The sequence below is a fragment of the Aquarana catesbeiana genome, linkage group LG05 (assembly GCF_042186555.1).
Source record: "Aquarana catesbeiana isolate 2022-GZ linkage group LG05, ASM4218655v1, whole genome shotgun sequence".
Taxonomy (NCBI): Eukaryota; Metazoa; Chordata; class Amphibia; order Anura; family Ranidae; genus Aquarana; species Aquarana catesbeiana.
This window is the reverse complement of record NC_133328.1, coordinates 564,855,570-564,883,354: the sequence shown is the minus strand read 5'-3', so window position 1 is coordinate 564,883,354 and position 27,785 is coordinate 564,855,570.

Here is a 27,785-nt window from a genome sequence, read left to right as displayed (position 1 = left end):
GCCTTGGAAACATAATCCTAATGTATGATTTTAATGTACACTTCAAGTGTACAGATTATTAGACTTGAGTTTCAACCATTATCTAATACATTTTTAATGCTAGTTATTGTTCTTAATATATTCTGTTATTGTTGCCCATATGTATGTTTTAAAAACCCTATAGACCATTTTAATTTCAGCAACTTTTCCATCATTAAGATAAGTTGTTAAAATGAAAATGGTCTTTTGGGTTTTGAAAGCTTTTTGCTGCCTTCATCTGACAATTTACACCAGAGGCCTCTCATCTAATACGAACATATGTATTCTTCCTATAGTAAGAAGAGGCAATAAACAAGCAACAAGTAATATGAGTAAGATAAAACCTTTACACTGCTAAGTAAACCATAGAATATCATTAGGGCCTAATGCTTCCCAAGATGAGGTAAGACTAATAAATATAAAATTTCATTAAAAACAGTGCAGCTCTTACCTCTCACATGTAATATATATATATATATATATATATATATATATATATATATATATACACACACACACACACATATGTATATATATATATATATATATATATATATATATATATACACACACACACACACACACAGTATCTCACAGATGTGAGTACACTCCTCACGTTTTTGTAAATATTGTATTATATCTTTTCATGTGAACACTGAAGAAATGACACTTTGCTACAATGTAAAGTAGTGAGTGTACAGCTTGTATAACAGTGTAAATTTGCTGTCCTCTCAAAATAACTCAACACACAGCCATTAATGTCTAAACCGCTGGCAACAAAAGTGAGTACACCCCTAAGTGAAAATGTCCAAATTGGGCCCAATTAGCCATTTTCCCTCCCCAGTGTCATGTGACTCGTTAGTGTTACAAGGTCTCAGGTGTGAATGGGGAGCAGGTGTGTTAAATTTGGTGTTATCGCTCTCACTCTCTCATACTGGTCACTGGAAGTTCAACATGGCACCTCATGGCAAAGAACTATCCGAGGATCTGAAAAAAAGAATTGTTGCTCTACATAAAAATTGCCTAGGCCACAGGTGTCAAACACAAGGCCCACGGGCCGAATCCGGCCCTCCAGGCCATTTCATGTGGCCCTCGCACCTCTCCTGCAGCTGCAAGAGAGCTCCAGCCCTCCTCCAGACCCCTACTTTCTGCTTTCAAGCTATGCATCCACCTTTATCCCAGCAGCAGCATAAGGAAAGGGGGGTGCACTGTGATGTAAGGGAGAGTGGGGGACTCAACTTCTGATGGTGTGGTGGCTCTTGACAACTATTGTATAGGGAGAGGATGCGCTTGACATCTAATCTTACAGATACAACCAGCCCTTTGGAGGACAATCATAATGCTGACGCCGTCCACAATGAAATGAGTTTGACATCCCTGGCGTAGGCTATAAGAAGTTTGCCAAGACCCTGAAACTGAGCTGCAGCACAATGGCCAAGACCATACAGTGGTTTAACAGGACAGGTTCCACTCAGAACAGGCCTCATCATGGTTTACCAAAGAAGTTGAGTGCACGTCATATCCAGAGGTTGACTTTAGGACAAAGACATATGAGTGGTCAGTATAAACCCCTATTACTTTGGTGGCCAGTGTTGAAACTCCTCTTTACATTGGTAGTCGGTAAAAAAATCAGCATTGCCATTGATCACACCCTCCCCTCCCCCCAGCACTGTCACTGATCCCAGGAGTTCTAGGATCCCTAGGAGTTTTCTGTCTATTGATGGGTCCTCTCATCACCCCAGTCCACGGAGTGCAGGCAGGTGGAGAGCGAAATTGCATGATGGGGGTGCCCAAGAAAATGTTTTCCCAGGGTCCAATCAATATTAAATTAAATATTAAACAGCCCTGGGTATTTCCAAGGGTACCAACAAATGCACAGGGTAAGTATCAGTGGAAGTGAAGGGCAAGCGGGATTATGGTTTATAAAGAGAACCTGTCACTTTGCTCAGAAGGAACAAATGATACATTCTGTTTAAAGTCCAACTCCCCCCAGCACTTGATTGTAACAACAATATTTTTTTCCTTTTTGGTTAAAGGAGATCCATGGTCGCAGCATTTTTTAATATCAGTATTGTAATAGCAATGTATTGGCCATCTCTTTCCACAACTTCCTGAATTCCCTGCATGCTTTGCAGCCTCTCCTCTGCTGTTTACTTGATATTTGTAAGGACTACATATCCCATGGTACCAAGCTGTGACTCCTGTATTGACTCCGCCTCCTTAAACCCCTCCTCTCATCACCTCTGTACATAGTTACATAGTAGGTAAGGTTGAATAAAGACAATAGTCCATCCAGTTCAACCTGTGTAGGTGTGTGTGTGTCAGTGTCAAAAATCATTTCCCTTATCCCTCTATGTTGTGTTCTTTAAGATGCACATCCAAGAGTCTTTTAAAAATATCAATACTCCCCGCTGACACCACCAATTGTGGAAAAGAGTTCCACATCCATATTGCCCTGACAGTGAAAAACCCCCCTGTGCAGTTTAAGGTTAAACCGCTTCTCCACCAATTTCATCGTGTGGCCCCGTGTCCTCTGACACTCCCTGAGACTGAATAGCTTTTTTCCTATGCTGGGAACCACCATTGAGGTATTTGTAAATCGCTATCATGTCCCCTCTCAAGCGTCTCTTCTCCAGTGAGAATAAATGTAGTGTTTGTAGTCACTCCTCGTGCTTGAGGTTCTCCATTTCCCTTATTAATTTTGTTGCCCTTCTCCAGCTCCAGCACATTCCTTCTGAGGACTGGTGACCAGAACTGGAAGGAGTACTTCAGATGTGGCCTGACCAGAGTTTTATAAAGTGGCAGGATTATAGTTTTATCTATGGAGTATATCCTCTTTTTTATGTATGCTAATATTCTACCGACGTTGGTAGCTGCAGCTTGACATTGCATGCTATTGCTCAGTCTGTCTTCCACTAGGACCCCCAGATCTTTCTCCATCCTTGATTCCCCCAGAGGTTCTCCCCCTAGTGGGTAGTTTGCATTTGTATGTTTTTAGCCCCCAAGTGCATTACTTTACATTCCTCAACATTAAACCTCATTTGCTATGTAGTTGCCCGCTCCATTTTTTTCTATAAAATTTCTAAATATGATGTGATGTGAAGTCATTACCCTGCTTATTTTTGTGTCGTCCACAAAAAACGATATTGAGCTATGTATCCTGTCCTCGATATAATTTATGAATAAATTAAACAGAATTGGTCCCAAGATAGAACCTTGGGGTACCCCAGTTACCACTCTAGACCAGTCTGAGTACAGGTTATTTATCACTACCTTTTGGATGTGCCCCTGTAACCAGTTTTCTATTCAAGAACAAACCTTATGGTCCATGCCTGCAGACCTCAGCTTGTAGGTTAAGCATTTATGGGGAGCTGTATTGAATGCCATTGCAAAATCAAGATGGCAGCTCACTTCCTCGTAGAATGTTAACAGATTGGTCTGGCAAGAAAGACCCTTCATAAACCCATGTTGATTACTACTAATGGTACTGTTTTCATTAGCAAATTCTTGGATATAGTCCCTTATCATCCCCTCCAATAATTTACCTACTATTGTAGTTCTACTGTAGTTCAGAAGGCAGGCTCTGTGAAATATGTGACACAGCAGTGCCTACCCATAGGGCATGGTAAATACGTGTCTCAGAATTCGAGGAAGTAAATGTGTGGTGATCTTCACAAAGTAAGTTTACAAACTTCAAGATCATTCAGATTATTAGGAGTAGGCTAGAAATAAATGAAAAACAAGGTAGAAATTATTATATGATTTTACGTTTTGACCATAGACCTTGTATAAAAACCCATTCAGTTTGAAATAGAAATGAAAGGTAAAACATCTGTGTATAGATATAAGAATCATTATAAAAACCTGTTTCCCCTTTTTTTTTATCGGTGACCACATAATCTCTGTTCTCAGCTGCATAAGAGCTGGGGAGAGGAGAAGCAGCAGTACACCGATATTCCCAGTGAATGGCTGTGCAGGGGGGGCATGTCAGGAAAAGTCTGATCATTGGAGGAGAGCAGGCTGATTTCCCAGCATAGCTAGAAAACTGACCACGATGTGTTCTCCTGCTTTGTGTGGTCAGTTTCAATAGGAAAGCAGAGGGACTGACAGGAACACCAGGGATTTCACACAAAAAAAGCAATACAAAGAGAACAGGATACTTTTTCATACAAGTACATGGTATAGCAGGCACATATCAGGAATATAAAATGTTGGGTTTACATATTCTTTAGGTGCAAAATAAATTAAATGTATACACTGCGCTAAGAAAAGTGAACAAAAATAAACGTAAAGAGCCGCTACATACAAAGTGACAACAACCAAACAAATACTGTGAAAAAATGTAGCGCATGAATTGTGAAAAAAGTCCCCCGTCCGGGAAATAGCTAGATAATAACACTTAATAAATAGTGTCCACATCAAAAAAATGACTCATGAGTCTCACAACATGGGTGAATAAAGTCCAATAAGTGATTAAAAAATTTTATGTGTAGAGTGTCCCACTGGGAATGATAAGTGAATGTGTACAACAGCAAATGTTCAAACACAGGTAGATCTTTAAGTCTTCCAGATGAACTGTATCCAACAACTGCATAAATCTTGGTAAAAATGGTGTGTAAGAAACTCTTACCAGATACATTGGACTCCCTTGTCAGCGACAGGGAATCACTCGAGCAGATTGCCTCTCAAGGCCTGGAAGCGGACATCACGACTCAGGAGACCTTCTATATCAAACTCTGCATGGATCTCCCGGGGCCACCAGGTAGGTCCTCACACAGGATGGTCAAGGTACGCCCTTTCAGCATCCTCCTTGTTGCCCATTTTTGTTTTTATATTTTGTGATCACATTTTTATTGTAACCAGGCTTTTTAGCAATAAAAAAACCCACCGTGCTTATCTACACTATGTGGAGCCTGTTTATTTTTTCTCCACATACCATCTGAGAGAAAATCCAGTTTCTACTCCTGTTTCAAGCGTGACGCACTGTCTCTTCAGATCCGTACCTTGACCATCCTGTGTGAAGACCTACCTGGCGGCCCCGGGAGATCCATGCAGAGTTTGATATAGAAGGTCTCCTGAGTCGTGATGTCCGCTTCCAGGCCTTGAGAGGCAATCTGCTCGAGTGATTCCCTGTCGCTGACAAGGGAGTCCAATGTATCTGGTAAGAGTTTCTTACACATTATTTTTACCAAGATTTATGCAGTTGGATACAGTTCATCTGGAAGACTTAAAGATCTACCTGTGTTTGAACATTTACATATTCTTTAAGCTGATGTTGGAATTTAAAAGCTCTTAAAACAGATAATTATTGAAGGATAGAATTAACTTAAAAATAAATTATATTTTTAATTTAATAAAATGTTGTGGGTGTCTATCATGGTCCTCTATAAGAGTAAGGCCACTGTCTTCAGCAGCCAAATGTACATGGAAACAAATTTCCAAGTCATTACATATGCAGTTGGGAATAATGTTTTTTCAGTTCCAACTTTGTTCTGTTCTATATGTCTGAGTATGAATGTGTAGCCATTCATTATTTGTGTATTATTCAGCTGTGCTTAAAGAAGCATAATTTTCCAGTAAAGGAAAATGTGAAGAAGCACATGATAGGGATCTTTTTTTTTCTTTTTTTTTTAAATAAGTGTAGTAAAATGTTGCCACAAAGCAGTTTAAACAATTCAATAAGTAAATTTTATTATGTGATCAAGCTTTGCTAAATGCACAATGGCAGTTACTCTTATTTTGCTATAAATGCTGGGCTTTGCGTTTTTATTTCTTTTTCATGTTCGCAATATAACGTTCCCCTTAACAAAGTTTGCAATTTAAATGCACCCAAGGAAAAGGCGTAATCGCATTGTGGCATTCTTTAAAACAAACAATCCAGTATGTTCAGAAAGAGGACATGTTTTCTTCTGTTCATTAGAAACCTAATTTGTTTAGTCACCTTTCCCACTGGATTAAGCAAATATTGTTATTTTCCTAGTTGTGTGCACCAAATATGGATCTGAGAACACATTTGTCTACCTGTCATTAAAAATGCATGAGAATTGAACACAGAAATTTGCTTTAAGCATCATGTTCTAGCTAAGCTTGTTCCCTATTGGTTTTTAATATGGAATTTTATTCATCCTAGATGGAATGAAGAATATATTCCTTCATTTAATGATTCTACACAAATCATATTACCTTTATAAATATTTGATGTGTACATAGACAGTCTGATTATAAAGCAGACCTTTGAGTGATCTGTAATATTTTATTTACTGTAGTTTTCTAATGAAAAAAAATACATTGGGTTTGATGGGACTATAGACTTGAACTGTAGATACCACCAGGACCAACTTGATGCAATAAGTATATGTAACAAATGGGTGCTTCTGAGCAGGTATGTTGTATGCAGACAGAACGTTTGGCAGCATGTGGTAACTTTCACAGAACAGCTCCAGTCTAAGCAAAATGTTTTCTCTGGTTCCTGAAGACAGTGCAGTTTAATTTTATCCTTTTAATTTAAAAGTTAATATGTATGAAACTGTGAATGAAACTGAGAGAACTGCTGATTCACTAACAAACCAAGAACACCCAGAGTCATTTGTTTTCTGTGCCGTGCTTATAAGAAGAATTTTGTCCAAGCTGTGGGCATCCCTATAATTCAATATTCTTAACAAACAATAAATACATTTGAATACAAACCCACACTAACCTCTGTAGTTATAGCCACTGTGGAGAAATTCATACTTAAAGTTCACAATAGAAGCAGTGAAGTCACTAAAGGTGGTTCTTCACCATAGGAAGAATTAAAAGTCAGTAGATACAAATACTGTAGCTGCTGACTTTTTAATATAAGGACACTACCTGTCCAAGGATCCAGCGCCGTCCTCATCTGAGCCAGTTCTTCAATGGTCTTCGGGTCCCCAGTGCAAGCATAATAACTATGGGCAGCCAGCTGTGCGGCTGGGAGCCCACTGCTCATGCATAAGCCGTGCTGCCCTTTATGAATAGTCCTGCAGCCTTTTGGGATCTGTGACATGTCCGGAAGGTTGCAGGCAGAGAGGGGAGAGGAGAACTTCCTGTGGATCCTCCGCAGTGATCTGATTGAATGAGGGAGTGGGTACCTGTCAAAACAGGGAGCTACTGAGAGAAAGTAAAAATGAAGAGCATCCACTGCAAACTTTGAGTATGAATTGCTCCACCGTGGCTGCAGTTACAGAAGGTCAGTGCTGGCTTGCTTTAACGTGTATTTACTGCTTGTTGGGAATATGTAAATATTATGCCCCGTACACACGATCCTATTTTCCGACAACAAATGTTGGATGTGAGCTTGTTGGCTGAAAGTCCGCGCGTGTGTATGCTCCATCGAACATTTGTTGTCAGACATTCCACCAACAAATGTTGGCTAGCAGGTTCTCAAATTTTCCGCCAACAAAACTTTGTTGTCGGAATTTCCGATTGTGTGTACACAAGTCCGACGCACAAAAGTTCACACATGCTTGGAATCAAGCAGAAGCAGCCGCAATGGCTATTGAACGTCCTTTTTATCGGCTCGTCATACATCTTGTACGTCACCACGTTCCCACGTTCGTAATTGTTGGCCAACATTTGTGTGACTGTGTCTATGCAAGACAAGTTGGAGCCAACAACCTTCGAACAAAAATCCACGGTTTTGTTGTCGGAAAGTCCGATCGTGTGTACGAGGCATTAGAATGTTCATAGACTGGCTACAGTTCTACTTTAAGATCAATGGAAATCAAAAACTGTGAAGCCAACCCTGGACTATGACACTGACAGAGAGGGAAAGAAAGAGGAATCCAGTAAGAGCCATTTTGGCATTCTCTGTGTTTATAGCTATGGAATGCTGAAGAGGAAGAATGGTGGAGTCCAATTTGAGTTCTCTCACTTGTACCATTGCATATACAGTAACTGCTAGAGCCATGGAAATACCATACACAGTAAGGGGCCTGTTTGTAAAGAAAATTAGGAAGATTTGCACATTTTTGTTCTCTGAATCTCTAACGGAAGCCACCCAGTGTTTGCCCAGGTATTCAATTCACTATGAGTTAAAGAATTAGAAAAAGTTAAGCTGGGAGCCAGAGTGCCAAATTTATTGGAAAAATGGACAGAATGGTTAATTACCATAAAACTGCTGAACTTATACAAAGGAAGATGGAGACAAAGGAATTACAAGTAGTTATGCACCTGACTATTATTATTAGTATTACTATTATTAATCCTGCAAATCTTTTTTGTGTGTTATAATTTCACACTTTTGTAAATTCATTTCATATTTCTACTCTGTATCATCTGTGCTGCTAGTCAGCATAGTGCTATTAGGAGAGCGGGCAACAACACAACATTTTTCAGAACGTCAGGTATCAGACCAACCTGACCTCAACTGGAAGGAAAGCAAAAATGTCAGTTTTCTACATATGAAGCATACAAACATAATTATAATTGTATTTGCATGTTTTGGCATAGATGGAAATGGATTTTTTTCAGCAAAAGGGAGAAAGCATAGGCTAATTTTTGTCAGCTATCACTCCACTAGACCCATCCTGTAGTGAAATGCTTGTTTTGGGTCCCTCCATGACTCCTAGCTACAAGAAATGACCTGGTGAGAAGAAAGGTCAGAGTTGATGTATCATTAGCTCCTTTGGGATCAGGCAGACAACATACTGAATTCAGTCAGGTATGCCCAAACAGATGCTTGACTGTTCTACTAACTGGAAGGGTTTTTCCCATTCACTAGGAGCCTAAAGCAAACATTCAGCTAGAGGGTGGGGTTAAGGAAATACACGCTTTAAGGGTCCTTTCACATGGGGGGTTCGCCTGGCTTATCCCCGCTGAGCAGGCGGATGACAAGTCCATCTCCGCTCATTGTGCAGAGTCAGAGTCCTGCTCTCCTCTATGGGGAGATCGGATAAAAATGGACCGTCTGTCCGTTTTCATCCGATCCCATCCGATACACCAGACGGACGGAAAATAGGGTCACCATCTGTCTGGATTTCACAGGCAGGATTGGACCGGATAGCAGCGGGTGTCAGTGGACACGTCACCGCTGACATCCGCCGCTCCATATAAGTGAATGGAGGGTCCGATCAGTTTCGCCTGAAAAACTGACAGGCGGACCCGATCAGAAAGCGTGTGAAAGGGGCCTAAGGGCTCATTCACACCATACATGCATGAAAACTAATGGGAAAACCACACAGATTTCAGTTGCAGAGACATCAGTTTCACATCAGTTTACAACAGTTTTTATCCATGTTGACATCAGTTTTCATGCGCATTAGTTATGTGCCCTTTTCACACCAGTGTTGATGTCATGTCAGTTTTTTCCCATGCAGAACACTATATACACATTGCAGATTCCTGCGCAGAAAAAATCTGCATGGTGTGGTGTGAACAGGGTACATACCTTAAGCAGGGCAATAACTTCTCTGCAGGATGTGGAAACCTTGCAAAAAGATCTGAACAAATTAATGGGGTGGGCAACTACATGGCAAATGAGGTTTAATGTAGAAAAATGTAAAATAATGCATTTGGCTGGCAAAAATATGAATGCAATCTATACACTGGGGGGAGAACCTCTGGGGGAATCTAGGATGGAAAATAACCTGGGGGTCCTAGTAGATGATAGGCTCAGCAATGGCATGCAATGCCAAGCTGCTGCTAACAAAGCAAACAGAATATTGGCATGCATTAAAAAGGGGATTAATTCCAGAGATAAAACGATAATTCTCCCGCTCTACAAGACTCTGGTGCGGCTGCACCTAGAGTATGATGTCCAGTTCTGGGCACAAGTTCTCAGTAAGGATGTACTGGAAATGGAGCGAGTACAAAGAAAGGCAACAAAGCTAATAAAGGGTCTAGAGGATAGGTTGCGAGCACTGAACTTATTCTCTCTGGAGAAGAGACGCTTGAGAGGGGATATGATTTCAATATACAAATACCGTACTGGTGACCCCACAATAGGGATAAAACTTTTTTGTGTAAGGGAGTTTACTAAGACTCGTGGCCACTCATTAAAATTAGAAGAAAAGAGGTTTAACCTTAAACTACGTAGAGGGTCCTTTACTGTAAGAGCGGCAAGGATGTGGAATTCCCTTCCACAGACGGTGGTATCAGCGCGGAGCATCGATATTTTCAAGAAACTATTAGATAAGCACCTGAACGACCACAACATACAGGGATATACAATGTAATACTGACATATAATCACACACATGGGTTGGATTTGATGGATTTGTGTCTTTTTTCGACCTCACCTACTATGTAACTACGTAACTATATAGAGAACAATTATTTTTTTGTGTCCTTGCAGAACGCGTGCAGAAAAACTGACATCTCTGCGCCAAGGTGTGAACGAGGCCTAAAGCAGAACTAAACTCATCGATTTAAAGCGTAACTCCACTTTTGTTTAGGAAAAAACACCCCCCCCGGATATCAATGTACATTGCAAGGATTATAACAACATTTGTTGCAGATTCCTACCTTTTCTTATCCTGAAGAAATCCCCCTGTGCTTCTCTGTGCAGCTTCAGAGGACTAATGAGGGAATCTGCTGGGCCTGCATCCCTTTAGATGAGTTCCTATTGGAAGCATCTTACCAAAAATTACATTTTTGTTGCAGGGGATGCCGGAAATCTGACTTGTATCTTAGTGCAGACTTCTGGGAAAATTGGTGAGCCAATCACACAAGCAGGAAATTATGTTTCCGGGGAGTGGTCACTACACACTCTGTGTACAAAACAACTCCATGTAGCCATATTGCATTGCATTTACAGACAAATACAGCAGCTGCAGATTGAAAAGGAAAGGTAATTTTTAAGAACATTCAATTCCAATATGATTAGTGTCACAATTATGTGAGCTATATTACTTTTACTTTATTTGCTAATTTTTTTCCCCACGAAAGTGGAGTTACCCTTTAACAGTTTCAAAAAACTGTTACATTTCCAGCACATGCAGGGAATGTGACTGTCACATTAAGCTCTCAACCAAACTGTCAAACCATCCAATGGTCCATGTCATATCTGATCACATGTGCCGCATGAAGATCTAACAGAGGCAGCTTCATTGGCTATAAACAATAAGAGGGTTTAGTTCTGATTTAAGAAGAGTTAAAGCGGAACTAAATCAACCAATTTAATGTTTTCCAAAATGGTTAAATTCAAGGTTTGCCTTGAATGATAACTGTCACAGTTGTTAGTGTGCATGTCTGCTCTCAGCCCAACTGTCAAGCCATCAAATGGTTGGTTTGATAGCTGATCACATGTACAGCACCATGGTTCAAACTGAGGCTAAGATGACAGCTTTGTTGGCTGTAAAGAATTGGAGGGTTTAGTTACACTTTAAGCTAGTTTACTAATATTGTTCTTTCCAAAACCATTTCCATCTTTTCTTTACCTTAGTTGTTTACATATTCAAGCGGTATTAAACCCAAAACCAAAAATGTAATATATTGCAGCTTACCAATCTTTAGATTTGGTGGCTGCATTAGTTTTCTGTTACTAAGCTTTTTTCTCTCTGTTTCCACCTGGTGATCTGGTCAGTAACACACCTCCTGTATTAGAGTGCCTCCACTCTGGATGAAGGAACACAGGGGAGAAAATCTCGCTATTACATCTCTTATGATATCTGTAACATAGTTGTTTTTTGTATTCTGTGGACTCTTTCAAAGCATATAGGGGATGTTATTTCTTTGTTCAGTATTTGATTGAACACCTCACAGACTGTTTTTTCTAGATCACTATTTTTCACGGACTCTGGTAGTCTGCGAATCCTTAAGTTATTCCGTCTATTACGATTTTCTTGATCTTCCATCCTATATCGGATATGCCTCATTTCCAGCCAGTCCAATTCGGCCCTCACCCGCAGGTCCAAAATCACCTTTTTATGTTCATCTAGATGTACTTCGGATTCTTCTACCCTTTGTAGTACATTCTGTATGTCCATTCTGGTGGCATTCAGTTCTCATTTAATCATACACTCTAAATGGGACATAATCTCAGCATTTCTTGCTTCGTAGGAAGTGCCTGTAGGCTATCTGTATCTTTTTCTCTCTGTTTCCACCTGGTGATCTGGTCAGTAACACACGTCCACTCTGGATGAAGGAGCACAGAGGGGCACATTTGGACAGCAACATTGTCAGTGTGGGTGGAGGATAGTGTTAAATGAACTAGCAGGTTTGGATACACTAACAAACTGAAGCCAAATTCCAGCTAATACTTTATAAGCAGTTACAGCAAACAGTTTTTTCTTTCTTTTGTGATAAAGGTTTCACATAAATAAATAAAAGCTGATCATCGTAGAGCACCCCGTCAGTGTTAAACGGGTTGCCTTGTCCCTCTGACTGCTACTTTTGCTGGACAGCTTGATCTATTGAAAAACAACAGACTTACTGGCTGGATCACGAGGTGAACATAAAAGAAAGAAAGACTAAAAAAAGAAAATTAATACAGTCATCGAATCCAAGAATTGGTAAGCTGCAATATAATAAATGTTTGCTTTTGGTTTTAATACTGCCTGGATTATGGATTATTGTAAAATGTACTTTAAAAAACTTTCATAAAGACTGAGGGCTCATTTAGACCCGGGTGTTGCAGTAACAAGTGTTAAAATACGCGTTTTACTGTGTATTGCCTCATTGCATACACCCAAAATATACCTTATCGCAGGTATATATGCCTTAGTGCAATGCATCTTAATGCACAATAGCACGTTGTGTTAACACAACGCAGAATGTGAATACGTTACGGCCCTACATAATGATTATGATTATATGCTTGACATAGTATATTGAAAATATAAGTAAACCCTCACTTTGTAAAACAACTCATTCAGTTTAAAAAAAAAAATTGAAAGGCAAGGCATTTGTGTACAGATTCAAAATAAAAATATTATAAATACTTTTTGTTTCCTCTTTTTTTATTGGTGATCACATTCCGTCTATTCTCAGCTGCACAGGAGCTAGAGGAGGAGAAACAGCAGCAAACTGATCTTCCTAGTGAATGACTGTGCAGGAATAGGGGGGGGGGGGTGTGTATGAACAAGTCTAATCACTAAAGGAGAGCACACTGCATTCTCGGCATAGCTAGAAAACTGACCACGGTGTGTTCTCCTGCTTAGTGTGGTCAGTTTTTTAATAGGAAAGCAAAGGGACTGGCAGGAAAACCAGGGATTTCACAAAAAGGAAGTGATACAAAGAGAACAGAATACTTTTTCATACAATATGTTGATTACATATTGTTTAAAGAAAAATGACTAATAGTTGTAGTTTAAACCTAAACTCTCGATATATATAAAAGACACAAATTAATGCAGTTTAATAAAAAAAAAAAGAAAGGCTTATTTAGTTATCCGCCCAAATGTACTCACACATTATATGGCTTTATAATATTACTCATATAAAATAACAATGAACTAAGAGAAAACCTTAGGGTAAAACAGACAGGCTATTGATTCATCCACACCTGCATAGGAACTGCATGCAATAATTACCTGCCTGATTTTCCTATCAGATCAGGGTTATTTTATATGAGTAACCAATAAAACTGCACAGTGTTTTAATCATTTCAAGGGGATGATTATATAGGCAATTTCTGAATTATTTCCCACAAACATTGTTTGTAAAGGCATTAGTATCCATCTTTTTTTCTTGATGATTATATACTTATAAATCTGTATCCTATAAACAGAGAGTCATTTACACATCATTTGATACAAAAAAATATTGCAGCTCCATATTTATTAATTAATTCGTAAATGTATTTCTTAAATGCAAGCAGTGTAAGTACCTAAATTCCACTTGGTGTTAGCCCTGTACTGCAGAGCTCAGATGTGGGAAGGAGAAGTAGCACGCGGAGCATGCTGACAGGAGGAGAGAGCAGAGTGAAAGAGATATGGGCACTTCGGTCTATTATTTCTTCTTTCACTGTCTAGTCATAGAATGGAGGAGACCTAAAAGATTTACTGAACTGCAGAAGAGAAAGTTTAGGTCTTCTGCCCTGTCACACTGGACTGTCAGGACTTGACGGACAGACATAGAAATCCTTGGGTAGGTAAAACAGCTCACATGTGTGTAAGGCATCTGTGCATTTAGCGATTTGCCTAGAATTCAGCTTTAAAATTAACAGAAAATTAGCTATTTACACAATTTTGGGTTTTTATGGGTCAGCTTTATAACGTAGGTGTTGGTGCCATCTACACCTGTCTTCTGCTATTCCTCCCCTGCTGTTTTTGAAAGACATGCATCCAAATGTTATTCTGGGCTGGATCACATCACTTATTAACATATATCATAAGCAGAGAACACCTACCCCAAGCTCTTAGCTGATTACCTCTGCTGGAGACCGAACTCTATAGTTGATGGACATATTAGCCTGACCCCGCAGCTCCGGTGCTCTTAAGTGCTAATGGCATTCAGGGCAATATGTGAACAGCAATAATACGGGCAAGAAAACAATATTGGAAAAAGAAACCTTTTATGTATGCAAATGTGATTGTGCAGTGCATACAACTGATGACTATTTTTCTAAATACACTACCATTGTTCCAGGAGTTCAGTTGCCTTTGACATGGCTAATTATATCTAATTATAAGTACTTAATACATCAGATTGGACCGGAGTGCACTGCTGACAATTTTAATGGCATTATGGCAAGTCTCATAATTTACGCTCAGATCACACGAGTTGCCGCGTGCGTGCCAGGTTGCAGTAGAACAACTCAGAGGGGAAAATAACTTTTTATATTACAGCTTTTAGCATAAAACAAGTATCATTATTACTAATAAGAGAAATGAGCAAAACATACGTATTTCTGTCATGCCTCTGCATCATATATTGAGTGATATATATATACTGTATATATATATATATATATATATATATATATATATATATATATATATATATATATATATATATATAATGTATATAAAACTGGAGTTCCATAACATGTGATTATAAGAGTGATAAATAAATATATATATATATATATATATATATATATATATATATATATATAAATATATATACAGTATCACAAAAGTGAGTACACCCCTCATATTTTTGTAAAAATTTTATTATATCTTTTCATGTGACAACACTGAAGAAATGACACTTTGCTAAAATGTAAAGTAGTGAGTGTACAGCTTGTATAACAGTGTAAATTTGCTGTCCCCTCAAAATAACTCAACATACAGCCAATAATGTCTAAACTGCTGGCAACAAAGCTGAGTACACCCCAAGTGAAAATGTCCAAATTGGGCCCAATTAGCCATTTTCCCTCGCTGGAGTCATGTGACTCGTTAGTGTTACAAGGTCTCAGGTGTGAAATTTGGTGTTATCGCTCTCACTCTCTCATACTGGTCACTGGAATTTCAACATGGCACCTCATGGCAAAGAACTCTCTCAGGATTTGAAAAAAAGAATTGTTGCTCTACATAAAGATGGCCTAGGCTATAAGAGGATTGCCAAGACCATGAAACTGAGCTGCAGCACAGTGGCCAAGACCATACAGCGATTTAACAGGACAGATTCCACCATCGCCATGATCGACCAAAGAAGTTGAGTGGACGTGCTCAGCATCATATCCAGAGGTTGTCTTTGGGAAATTGACATATGAGTCGTATGAGACGTATGCCACCATTGCTGCAGAGGTTGAAGGGGTGGGGGGTCAGCCTGTCAGTGCCCAGACCATACGCTGCACGCTGCATCAAATTGGTCTGCATGGCTGTCATCCCAGAAGGAAGCCTCTTCTAAAGATGATGCACAAGAAAGCCCGCAAACAGTTTGCTGAAGGCAAGAAGACTAAGGACATGGATTACTGGAACCATGTCCTGTGGTCTGATGAGACCAAGATAAACGTATTTGGTTCAGATGGTGTCAAGCGTGTGTGGCGGCAACCAGGTGAGGAGTACAAAGACAAATGTGTCTTGCCTACAGTCAAGCATGGTGGTGGGAGTGTGATGGTCTGGGGCTGCATGAGTGTTGCCGACACTGAGGAGCTACAGTTCATTGAGGGAACTATGAATGCCAACATGTACTGTGACATACTGAAGCAGAGCATGATCCCCTCCCTTCAGAGACTGGGCCGCAGGGCAGTATTCCAACATGATAATGACCCCAAACACACCTCCAAGACAACCACTGCCTTGCCAAAGAAGCTGAAGGTAAAGGTGATGGACTGGCCAAGCATGTCTCCAGACCTAAACCCTATTGAGCATCTGTGGGGCATCCTCAAATGGAAGGTGGAGGAGTGCAAGGTCTCTAACATCCACCAGCTCCGTGATGTCATCATGGAGGAGTGGAAGAGGACTCCAGTGGCAACCTGTGAAGCTCTGGTGAACTCCATGCCCAAGAGGGTTAAGGCAGTGCTGGAAAATAATGATGCTCACACAAAATATTGACACTATTTTGTTGCCAGTGGTTTAGACATGAATGGCTGTGTGTTGAGGTATTTTGAGGGGACAGAAAATTGACACTGTTATACAAGCGGTACACTCACTACTTTACATTGTAGCAAAGTGTCATTTCTTCAGTGTTGTCACATGAAAAGATATAAAAATACATTTACAAAAATGTGAGGGGTGTACTCACTTTTGTGAGATACTATATATATATATATATATATATATATATATATATATATATATATATATATATATATATATACAGTGGATATAAAAAGTGTACACACCCCTGTTAAAATGTCAGGTTACTGTAATGTAAATAAATAGGACAAAGATAAAAATTTTCAGAACTTTTTCCACCTTTAATGTGACCTAAAAACTGTACAACTCAGTTGAACAACAAACTGAAACCTTTTAGGTGGATGGAAGTAAAAATAAAAAACTAAAATAATATGGTTGCATAAGTGTGCACACCCTTAAACTAATACTTTGTTGAAGCACCTTTTGATTTTATTTCAGCACTCAGTCTTTTTGGGTATGAGTCTATCAGCATGGCGCATCTTGAATTGGCAATATTTGCCCACTCTTCTTTGCAAAAACACTCCAAATCTGTCGGATTGCGAAGGCATCTCCTGGGCACAGCCCTCTTCAGATCACCCCACAGATTTTCAATCAGATTCAGGTCTTCTTTTGGTGATGTGCAGTGTTGTTTTTGCATAAATATACAACAAAAACAGCGCTGGCAACTGGCACAATATAAATATGAATATAGCTACAAGTGAATAATATCATTATATATGTGACTAGACAAATTACATTTGGTGCAAAAAATATAATAAACAAATAATATGTAGTGAAAAAATATAGTGTTTCTGTTTGGAAACAGAGACCATAAGCAATAAAAATATATATATATATATATATATATATACCTCAAATAAGCATATTATAAAAACCAATGTGAATAAATATTGAAATAAGTTCAGGATGGATGTAAATGTTCCTTCAGACAAAAAAAACCCAACAGGCAATGATGGCAGACTTCCAGCTCCTCATCCAAAGGATTGCATACAGTCACCTGAGATGCTGCAGTAGATACAAGAAGATGGGGTGAAGCTTGGGCTGCTGACACTGCTGACAAGATATAACCTTGGGAGCCGCGGGCATCATATTGCACCCAAAAAACAAAATAGGATATGGTGTAATACTGTGGGGTAAAGGATCAAAATGCGCATAATAGCGCTACTCACAAAATGAAGATTGCAAAACAGGCATTCAGAGTTGGTCCGTGACCGCCGATATGTTAGCGTGCGCTCCACCGACAACAGGAAACAGCGTCACTGGTTTGCAGACATGAGCTGGATATTGCGTCATTGCGTTTCGTTCGTGCCCTGGAGGAGGGGCGAAACGCGTCAACACAATATCAGTTTAGAGGTCACATTAAAGGCGGAAAAAGTTCTGAAATTATTTATCTTTGTCTCATTTTTTTACATCACAGAAACCTGAATTTTAACAGGGGTGTATAGACTTTTTATACCCACTGTGTGTATATATATATATATATATATATATATATATATATATATATATACACACAGTATATCACAAAAGTGAGTACACCCCTCACATTTTTGTAAATATTTTATTATATCTTTTCATATTCTCTACTTAAAGCCAAGGAATAAACTGAAGAATGTACAAGGTGAAAAATGGAAAAATGTTGTGTGAATTTTAGGAGCAGTCTAGTGATAAATGAGATGAATAGTACAGTAACGCACTTTCCCATTTAAGAACAAATGATTGGTTATTTGATATACTAAATCAGTAGGGCCTGCTCCCTTTGAAAAGAGTAAGTAAGATAATTTTAAGGTAATTATTAGTAAATATGCTAATCCTGGGTTCAAACCACTTGCCGCCAAATCATGTACCTGTACGTGAATTGGCTTCAAGTGGTTGTATCGGAGTGAGGCCTGCAGGTGCAGGCATCATACCGGTACCAATTTTTAGAGCCGATGGTCGGCTGTCTTGTATTAACAACCGATGCGGCTATTGTTATTACAAACAGTGGGAGGGGGACGTCCGTCATTTCCCTGGGCTCTCCTGTCCCACCAGGAGACCCGAGCGACCAGCCAGCACGTTAGCCGGCTGGCCAGAGACCCAAACAAAGCTGGAATCAGCTTTGATTGGGTCTCAGCTATGGTAACCGGTAGCAATGTCATGACATCACTTCTGGTTTATTTGGGAATCGACTGCGCCAGTTTTTAAGATCGAAAGTATTCAAAAATGCCGATCTTGGCGTTTCGAATACTTTCAAGTGCAGAGGAGGGGTTTAGAGTACTTTTCACTGCCTATTTCTGTCACAAGGGATGTTTACATTCCTTGTGACAGCAATAACAGTGCTAAAAACAAATAAAAATTAAGGGACAGTGTAAAAATACAAAATAAAAATAAAATAAATAAGAAAAATTATTTTTTTTTAAAGAGCCCCATCCCTTCATGCTCATGCGCAGAAGCGAAAACATCCGTAAGTTGCACCCACAAATGTAAACATTGTTCAAACCACACACGTGAGGTATTGCTGCGATCGTTAGAGTGAGAGCTACAATTCTAGCACAAGACCTTCTCTGTAACTCTAAACAGGTAACCGTTAAATTTTTTTAAACGTCGCGTATGGAGACGTTTAACTATCATAGTTTGTCGCCATTCCATGACTATGCGCAATTTTAAAGCATGGTATGTTAGGTATCTATTTACTCAGCGTAACATCATCTTTCACATTATACAAAAAAAAATGGGGTAACTTTACTGTTTTTTTTTTTAAATCATTAAAGTGTATTTTCTCCAAAAAATGGTATTTGAAAGACCGCTGTGCAAATACAGTGTATATATATAAATCCTGTATAATAATATATATATATATATATATATATATATATATATATATATATATATATAATGTTCGGGGGTTCTAAGTAATTTTCTAGCAAAAAATACAGATTTTAACTTGAAAGCAACAAATGTCAGAAAAAAGGGCTTCAAGTGGTTAAATACCCAGTCCTGTGTGAATTCATTTACAAAGCAGGATTTTTGCAAGCACATGATTGGATGATTGAAGTGAACACGCTTCATCTTATTTACAGAGGATTGTAGTAAGTTGTAGTAAATCAACATCTCTGTGTATGCAGTTCCCAAATATAACATATGCAAATGACAATGGTCTATGCAGTAATAAGTCCCAAATATTCATGCAGTATGAACCAGGCAAGAATAGACTTATGAAAGATTTTGAATTTTCAGTTTTAAATTAGTATGTTTCTGCAAGCAAATAACATTTTAATATTCACCCCTTATTTAGCTTTAATTAGCCTAGCTGACTTTGGCACTAAGAGTCAAGGAGGGGAGCTCAGCTGAATTCTGTCAGAAGCGGCAAAGTCAACTGCCTGACCTCATGCTGATGACTGCGTAGAGTTAAATAATATGTAAAAATTTAATTCTTTTTAATCATGTGCATGTAACCACAGTTATAATCATTTAAAGCAGTGGTTCTCAACCTTTCTAGTGCCGTAACCCCTTGATAAAATTTCCCAAGTTGTGGGGACCCCTAACAGTAAAATTATTTTCATTGGTCGCATTTGATGGCACAGTGGTGGCGTTTGCTGGCACGGTGGCGACAATTGATGGGCACAGTGGTGTCAATTGATGGGCACAGTGGCTGCACAGTGGCGACGTTTGCTGGCACAGTGGTGACAATTGATGGGCATAGTGGCTGCGTTTGGCACAGTGGCAACAATTAAAGGCTGCGTTTGATGGCACAGTGGTGACAATTGATGGGCACAGTGGTTACACAGTGGTGACGTTTGCTGGCACAGTGGCGACAATTGATGGGAACAGTGGCTGCGTTTGGCACAGTGGCAACAATTAAAGGGCACAGTGGCTGCGTTTGCTGGCACAGTGGTGACAATTGATGGGCACAGTGGCTGCGTTTGGCACAGTGGCAACAATTAAAGGGCACAGTGGCTGCGTTTGCTGGCACAGTGGTGACAATTGATGGGCACAGTGGCTGCATTTGGCACAGTGGCAACAATTAAAGGGCACAGTGGCTGCGTTTGATGGCACAGTGGTGACAATTGATGGGCACAGTGGTTACACAGTGGCGACGTTTGCTGGCACAGTGGCAACAATTGATGGGAACAGTGGCTGCGTTTGGCACAGTGGCAACAATTAAAGGGCACAGTGGCTGCGTTTGCTGGCACAGTGGTAACAATTGATGGGCACAGTGGTTGCATTTGATGGCACAGTGGCGGCGTTGCTGGCACAGTGGCGACAATTGATGGGCACAGTAGCTGCTTTTGATGGCACAGTGGCGGCGTTTTAATGGGTTTCTTTTTCAGATTTTTTTCAGTTTGTTTGCGCCTCCACCACTGATTTATATATTAACGTCCCAGTTGGTTCCTCAAAAGTAGTTATTCTGTGCCAGTGCTAGATACAAAGTGTATAGCACCCAAACATGTATCTAGCACTGGCACGGAATAACCACTTTTGAGGAACCAACTGGGACGTTTAAATAGTAATGATATGTATTGTTCCATAATAAAAAAATTTTTGTCATGTCAGCATTTACTTTTAAAAAAACCTATGTCTTGATTGCCCTGGTGACACACAGTGCAAAATCCTTTTATAATTACTGTGTCTGACTTACCAAAAATCACAGGTGTTCTTCAGCTTCTGCAAGTGATGTTTCGTCGCTGCCCTCTTGGTACACTCGTCCGCAGCAAGCGGACTTCGGTGGGTGTAAAAAGATGTCTGCTTGCCGACTTTTAAGTGTAGCCTTACTGCGGACGAGAGTACCAAGATGGCGACGAAACATCACTTCTGTGCGGTCTCTCCTCTCCAGGAAGTGACATCTTGCTGTCTGAGATGGACAGACTCCGGCAGTAACTTCGGGGCCCCCTGGCCAATCGGCAATCGACCCCCCCAGGGGGTCGCGACTGCCAGGTTGAGAACCGCTGATTTAAAGGAAAGCATGTATACAAGGTATGCATGTATGCCAGCGCATTGAGGGGGTCAAGCAACCAAATCCTATTCTTAAAATATTTACTATGAGCTTATGATGCTATCAGATATGTTATAGGATACATAATGCTAGTTCTATACTGAGGGTATTACAGTGAATGTGTGTTGCCCACTGTTGCCACGGTTAACACATGTTCCTATGCTGCTGCTTAGACCTTTTGCACATGATACTCCTGTTTGAGCATCTACTTTTTCAGACTTTTTTTTCTTTGTTCGTATTTTTGCGTATATGCATTTGTGCATTTCCACGCAAATGCGTGAAAACTTATTCTTGCATTCTCCTTCCTCACAATATGTAAATGGGCATTTGCTTGTATTTGTGCGCATTTGTACGTATTTGAGCGCATTTGGGTGCATGAGGTGTAAATTACTAACAAAAAAAGCAGTTTTTTTTTTTTTTTTCTGAAGAATGCATGCCGCTTGTTTACACACCTGTGTGCATAGGCACATTACAAGTAATGGCCTGTATTTAAAAAAAAAAAAAGCTGTACTGAGCTTTTTCAAGCTGTAGTGTGCAAGAGGCCTTAGAATGATTGTTCCACTTATAACTATCTGTACATACTCAGCCTTTTTTCCCTCATCAGCATTGTGAGCCAATCTTTTGGAGTTGATTATTTGCTTGGTGTATGCACATTTTACCTATACTGGCTATCCGCCGTTCTCCAGGCAGATGGGAAAGCTTCCTATGCCGCCTACTAGAGAAAGCCGAAGGTGAAGGGGGTGAAGAGTGTCTGCTATGTTGTCTGGAGGAAGGGCGTGGCTCAGCTCCTCCCTTCAGTAATGGCCATCACACCCCCTAATGCAGAGGAGAAGGCAGCAGTGGTCAGGACTCAGGAGGGGGATGCGCTAACAGCCGGATAAGAAAAAGAAACGGCAAAAGACAAATGCTTCTCCACAGCCGAGAGGCGGGGATGGAGCTGGCAGTTCTGGACAAAAGAGTGCACCTCGGATGAGGCAGAGCAGCGCTACTCCGCTTGCCCCTGTGGCGGCCAGCAGTGAGCATTCAGCTTTTAATCCTGGCGGTGAGACCTGTTTTGCTACTAATGTCTCTGAATTGTCAATGTTGGTTACATCTTTGTCTAATGTATTACAGCAGTTTAAAGGGGCACAGTCAATTGGTGCTAGTACTAATGAGTTTGAAGGAACACAGCACACTGGTGCATTCTGCATTGCTAATAGTGAAACTTGTTACAGGGGCACATTCTCATGGTGCAAATGTAAAATTTAATTCTGCTTATTATATGGCAGATATTGGTGCAGTGTGGCAAGGTTTAAATGAGTCTACTATGAAGGAAAAAATTGTGTATAATGGTGTTCTGCTCCGCTCTAGAGTTCCCCTTAACATTCCAATGTCAGGTAACCCCTCTTTGCCTTTGAGGCCCTCTGCTGCTATGACTGGCGAATCCTCTTTTAAAGAGGCCATGCCATGTGGGCTTTCACTTAGTTAAAATGGTCAAAGAAAAAATTTGGAGGGGCAAATTCATCGACATATTGTCATTACTGCCTGCCTCAAATTCATTTCTGTCCAAATCTGACAAGCAGGCAGGGGAATGTGCAGAAGAGAATAGGAGGTGAGCCATTCCCAAAACTTTCCAGAACTGGTTACAGGCTTTTTGCATTTATGCGGCTGTAATGGGAGAACGCTTCCCTGAGAAATGCTCGGGTTTATTCCAGCTTTTAGACATAATTGCTGAAGCATTTCATCATTTTGGTGGTACTGCCTGGTACACTAATGATGAGAATTTTCGGCAGAAACTGGCAGTTCACCCCTCTTTGCATTGGGGGTCTAAGGACGTAGGCTTATGGTTAAATCTCATGTAGCCGCAAAAGCCCTAATTTACCTTGAGGGCAGTGTCTAATCCGCAAACTTCATATTCGCAAGGGATTTTGTTTTGCCTTCAGTGAAGGGCAATGTAAGTTTCTCTCTAACTGCAGGTATAGGCATGAGTGCTCCTGCTGTAACGGGAACCATTCTGCCAGCAGGTGCTTTCATAGATCTGCAGTAACCTCTTTTCCATCGCTTCTCAAGGATGCTGGTGGGAAAAGCCTTGACCCCAGTGAGCCTAACAAGAATGCTTCCCTGGTTAGATTGCTATCCCGATTGCAGGATGGCAGTTCTGCTAATTATGGGTTTCAGAGATGGGTTCTTGGTTCCTTCTTTCAATGGAACATGGTCAAGAATTTAAAATCTGCTTATATACATTCGGCCGTGGTTCAAGAAAAAATCTCCAAAGAAATTATTGAAAGTAGGATAGCTGGCCCCTTTTCTCTCCCTCCATTTGCAAATTTTAGGCTCTCTCCTCTGGGTATCGTTCCTAAGAAAGAGAGATGCAGTTTTTGATTGATACATCATCTTTCCTACCCGACGGACTCATCACTTAATGATGAGGTTTCTGATGTTGAAGCCCCAGTATCCTATTCTTCCTTCGATGAAGCTCTTGTTATTTTAAGGCAGCATGGATGTGGTGCCTTGTTGGCTAAAGCGGACATCAAATATGCCTTCCGTTTGCTTCCAGTTCACCCACAGGGTTTCGATTCACTAGGTTTTCAATTCCAGGGCAAATCTTATTTCAACAAATGTATTTCCTTGGGGTTTTCTTTGTCATGTTTTTATTTTGAAGCCTTTTCTAAGTTTTTGCATTGGGTTTTGCCAGTATCATATCCTTTCGGGGTTTTTTTGCATTATTTGGATGATATTTATTTGTTGGCCCTGTGAGCTCCTTGCTTGTCTCGAATCCTTACAACAATTTTTTAGCATATGTGAATACTTTGGGGTTCCGCTTGCACAAAAAAATACAGTTTTCCCTTCTACCACTATCGAATTTTTGGGGATTTCAATCGACTCCTCGTTAATGGAGTTCAGATTGCCCTTAGACAAATTGCAAAAGATGAGATCAATGATCTCAGTCTTTCTGTTGAAAAGAAAGGTGTTACTGAAGGAAGCCCAATCTCTATTGGGTCTATTTGCTTTCACAGCCAGGGTCATTCCGATAGCTAGGGTATTTTCCCGGAGGTTTGCTTTGGCAACCAGGGGTCTTAAGAGTCCATATTCTCACGTTTGTATCTCCAAAAGCATTAAGCACTTGCCTACAGGGCACTTACACCCCTTCTTGCCCAGGCCATTTTTCAGCTTTCAGCGCTGTTGCACTTTGAATGACAATTGCGCGGTCATGCTACACTGTACCCAAATGACATTTTTATCATTTTCTTCACAAAATAGAGCTTTCTTTTGGTGGTATTTCATAACTGCTGGGTTTTTTATTTTATACTAAACAAAAAACAAAAAAAAACATTTTTTCTACTTGGTTTCTGTTAGTAAATTTTGTAATTAAGTAATTTTTCTCCTTCACTGATGTGCACTGATGAGGTGGCACTGATGGGCACTGATAGGCTGAACTGGTGGGCATTGATGAGGTGGCACTGATGAGGTGGCACTTATGGGCACTAATTAGGTGGCACTGATGAGGCGGCACTAATATGCCGCACTGATATGTGGCACTGATGAGCACTGATAGGCGGCACTGATGGCCACTAATAGGTGCCACTTATGGGCACTAATATGTGGCACTGGTGGGCACTGATAGGCAGCACTGGTGGGCACTGATAGGCAGCACTGGTGAGCACGGATAGGCGGTACTGATGGGCACTTATGGGCAATAGATGGGTGGCACTGATGGGCAACACTGATGGGCATTGATCCCCGTGCTGTCAGAGGAGAGGAGGCCTTGTTCCTAGTAAGTAGGAACAGCGATATGTCTCCTCTGTTACTCAGTCTTATCCCCATACAGTTAGAACACACTGAGGGAACACACATTTAACCCCTTGATTGCCCCCTAGTGTTAACCCCTGCTTTGCCAGTGACATTTACACAGTAATCAGTGCATTTTTATGGCATTTTTATGGCACTGATCGCTGTATAATTGTCAATGGTCCCAAAAATGTATCAAAAGTGTCCAATCTGTCCGTCTTAATACCGCAGATCACCGTTATCACTAGTAAAAAATAAATAAATAAATAAAAATGCCATAAATCGTTCCCTTAGTTTGTAGACCCTATAACTTTTGCGCAAACCAATCAATATACACTTATTGCGATTTTTTTTACCAAAAATATGTAGAAGAATACATATTGGCCTAAACTGATGAGGAAATTATTATTATTTTTTTTAATTTGGGGATATTTATTATAGCAAAAGTAAAAAATATTGTTTGTTTTTTTTTCAAGATTGTCGCTCTGACTCGGTTAAATTGATGATAGGCAACTCCTATCCTCATATTGATTAGTGGTTCCAAATTAATAATAACTACTGCAGTAGGGAACAGACACAAAAGATACGCTCAGCATCTTTCCAAATTACTGTTCTGCTTTATTATGACGCAATTGAAGGTTTTTATGCACATGATTACGTAGGTATCACATTAATATTACAATTGTACGTTTATGGTAACAAGGGGTGTTACATAGGCAGGCTTATTCTAATCAGGACTCGAAAGAATGTAAACACGTACTGAAAACATTATTAGTGCTGTGTGCACAGTGAGGGCAGTGTGCAATACATACAAAATACAATACAATTATATACAGAACTTACAAATTTCCATTACAAATACATATTGGCCTAAACTGATGAGGAAATTATTATTATTTTTTTTAATTTGGGGATATTTATTATAGCAAAAGTAAAAAATATTGTTTGTTTTTTTTTTCAAAATTGTCGCTCTTTTTTTGTTTATAGCGCACAAAATAATAACCGCAGAGGTGATCAAATACCACCAAAAGAAAGCTCTATTTGTGGGAAAAAAGGACACAAATTTTGTTTGGGTTCAGCATTGCATGACTGCTCAATTTTCAGTTAAAGCGACGCAGTGCCAAATCGTAAAAAGTGCTCTGGTCAGGAAGGAGGTAAAATCTTCCGGGGCTGAAGTGGTTGAACAAAAATACATTTCTCTTGAAACTAATTAGGTAGCTGATGTGAACTAGGGGGGCATTACTTCTATAGCCTCTCAGACATTCCATGTGATATTCTGATTAGTAAAAATTGTGAATACTGTAATAATAATTATAATAGTGAAACCATGTTTCTTAAAACTAGGTCTTTTTTAGGAATATGTATACCCAATTGTTTGTATCTCATATAACATGTCATTTCAAAACTCATTTTTAAAATATTTAAATGTATAGTTTTCATTAAAAAATACCTGGTGATCCTGCCATGAAGGTATTTATTCAGTCAACCTTCCTGTAATAAGGTGACGACCTACCTCCCAATTTAGTTCCAGCATATTCATCATGTAACACAAGCTTCTGATAGAGGCTTCAAGTGGCCATTTTAATACACAATACACATCTATATTGCACTGTTATCACCATCAGGAAACCTGCACTGAGAAATGCTTTGCCAGCAACATTAGAGTACATGTGGACATAATGTAGTTGCAAAAAGGCAGCAGAGGATGAGCAGTACTGAGCTGCTACAAAAGATGAAAAACAGCTGAAAATAAATATATTATGTAAGGCGGCTTTCCTGTGCAGAGTCACTTACCTGTACATGATCTTGCACTTCCGGGTCTGAAGCATGCAAATGCGCCACCAGCGACTCGCTCCTGCTGTGATTGGACACTGCGGGAGCCAATCAGTGGGTCAGGGGGACTCAATGTCTGCCAGAACCCACCAATCATTCAAGAGAGAAGCAGAATGGCAGTTAGCCTATGTAAACAAGGCAGACTGCCATTCTGTCAGTAGAGAAGGTAGTGATCCTGTGTTTCTGCAAAGCAGGAACACAGATCTCTGCCTTCCCATAGTACAAGCACCTCCCCCACAGTTAGTAAGGACTCCCTAGGCACACATTTAACCCTTTGACCACCCCTAATGTTAACCCCTTCCCTGCCAGTGTCATTAGGTCAGTGATAGTGCATATTTTTAGCACTGAACACAGTATAAGTGTCACTGGTTCCCAAAAAAGTGTCACATAGTGCTTGATTTGCCCGCCGCACTCCCGCTATAAGTCACTGATCTCCACCATTACTAGTAAAAAAATACAGAAATATATCCCATAGTTTGTAGATGCTATAACGTTTGTGCAAACCAAGCAATATATGCTTATTGGGATTTTTTTTTCCAAAAATATGTAGCAGTATACATAGTGGGCCAAATTGATTAAGAAATTAGATTTTTTACATTTTTTATTGGATATGTTTTATAGCAGAAAGTAAAAAATATTGTTTTTTTTTTTTCAAAATTGTCAGACTTTTTTGTTTATAGCGCAAAAAGTAAAAACCGCAGAGGTGATCA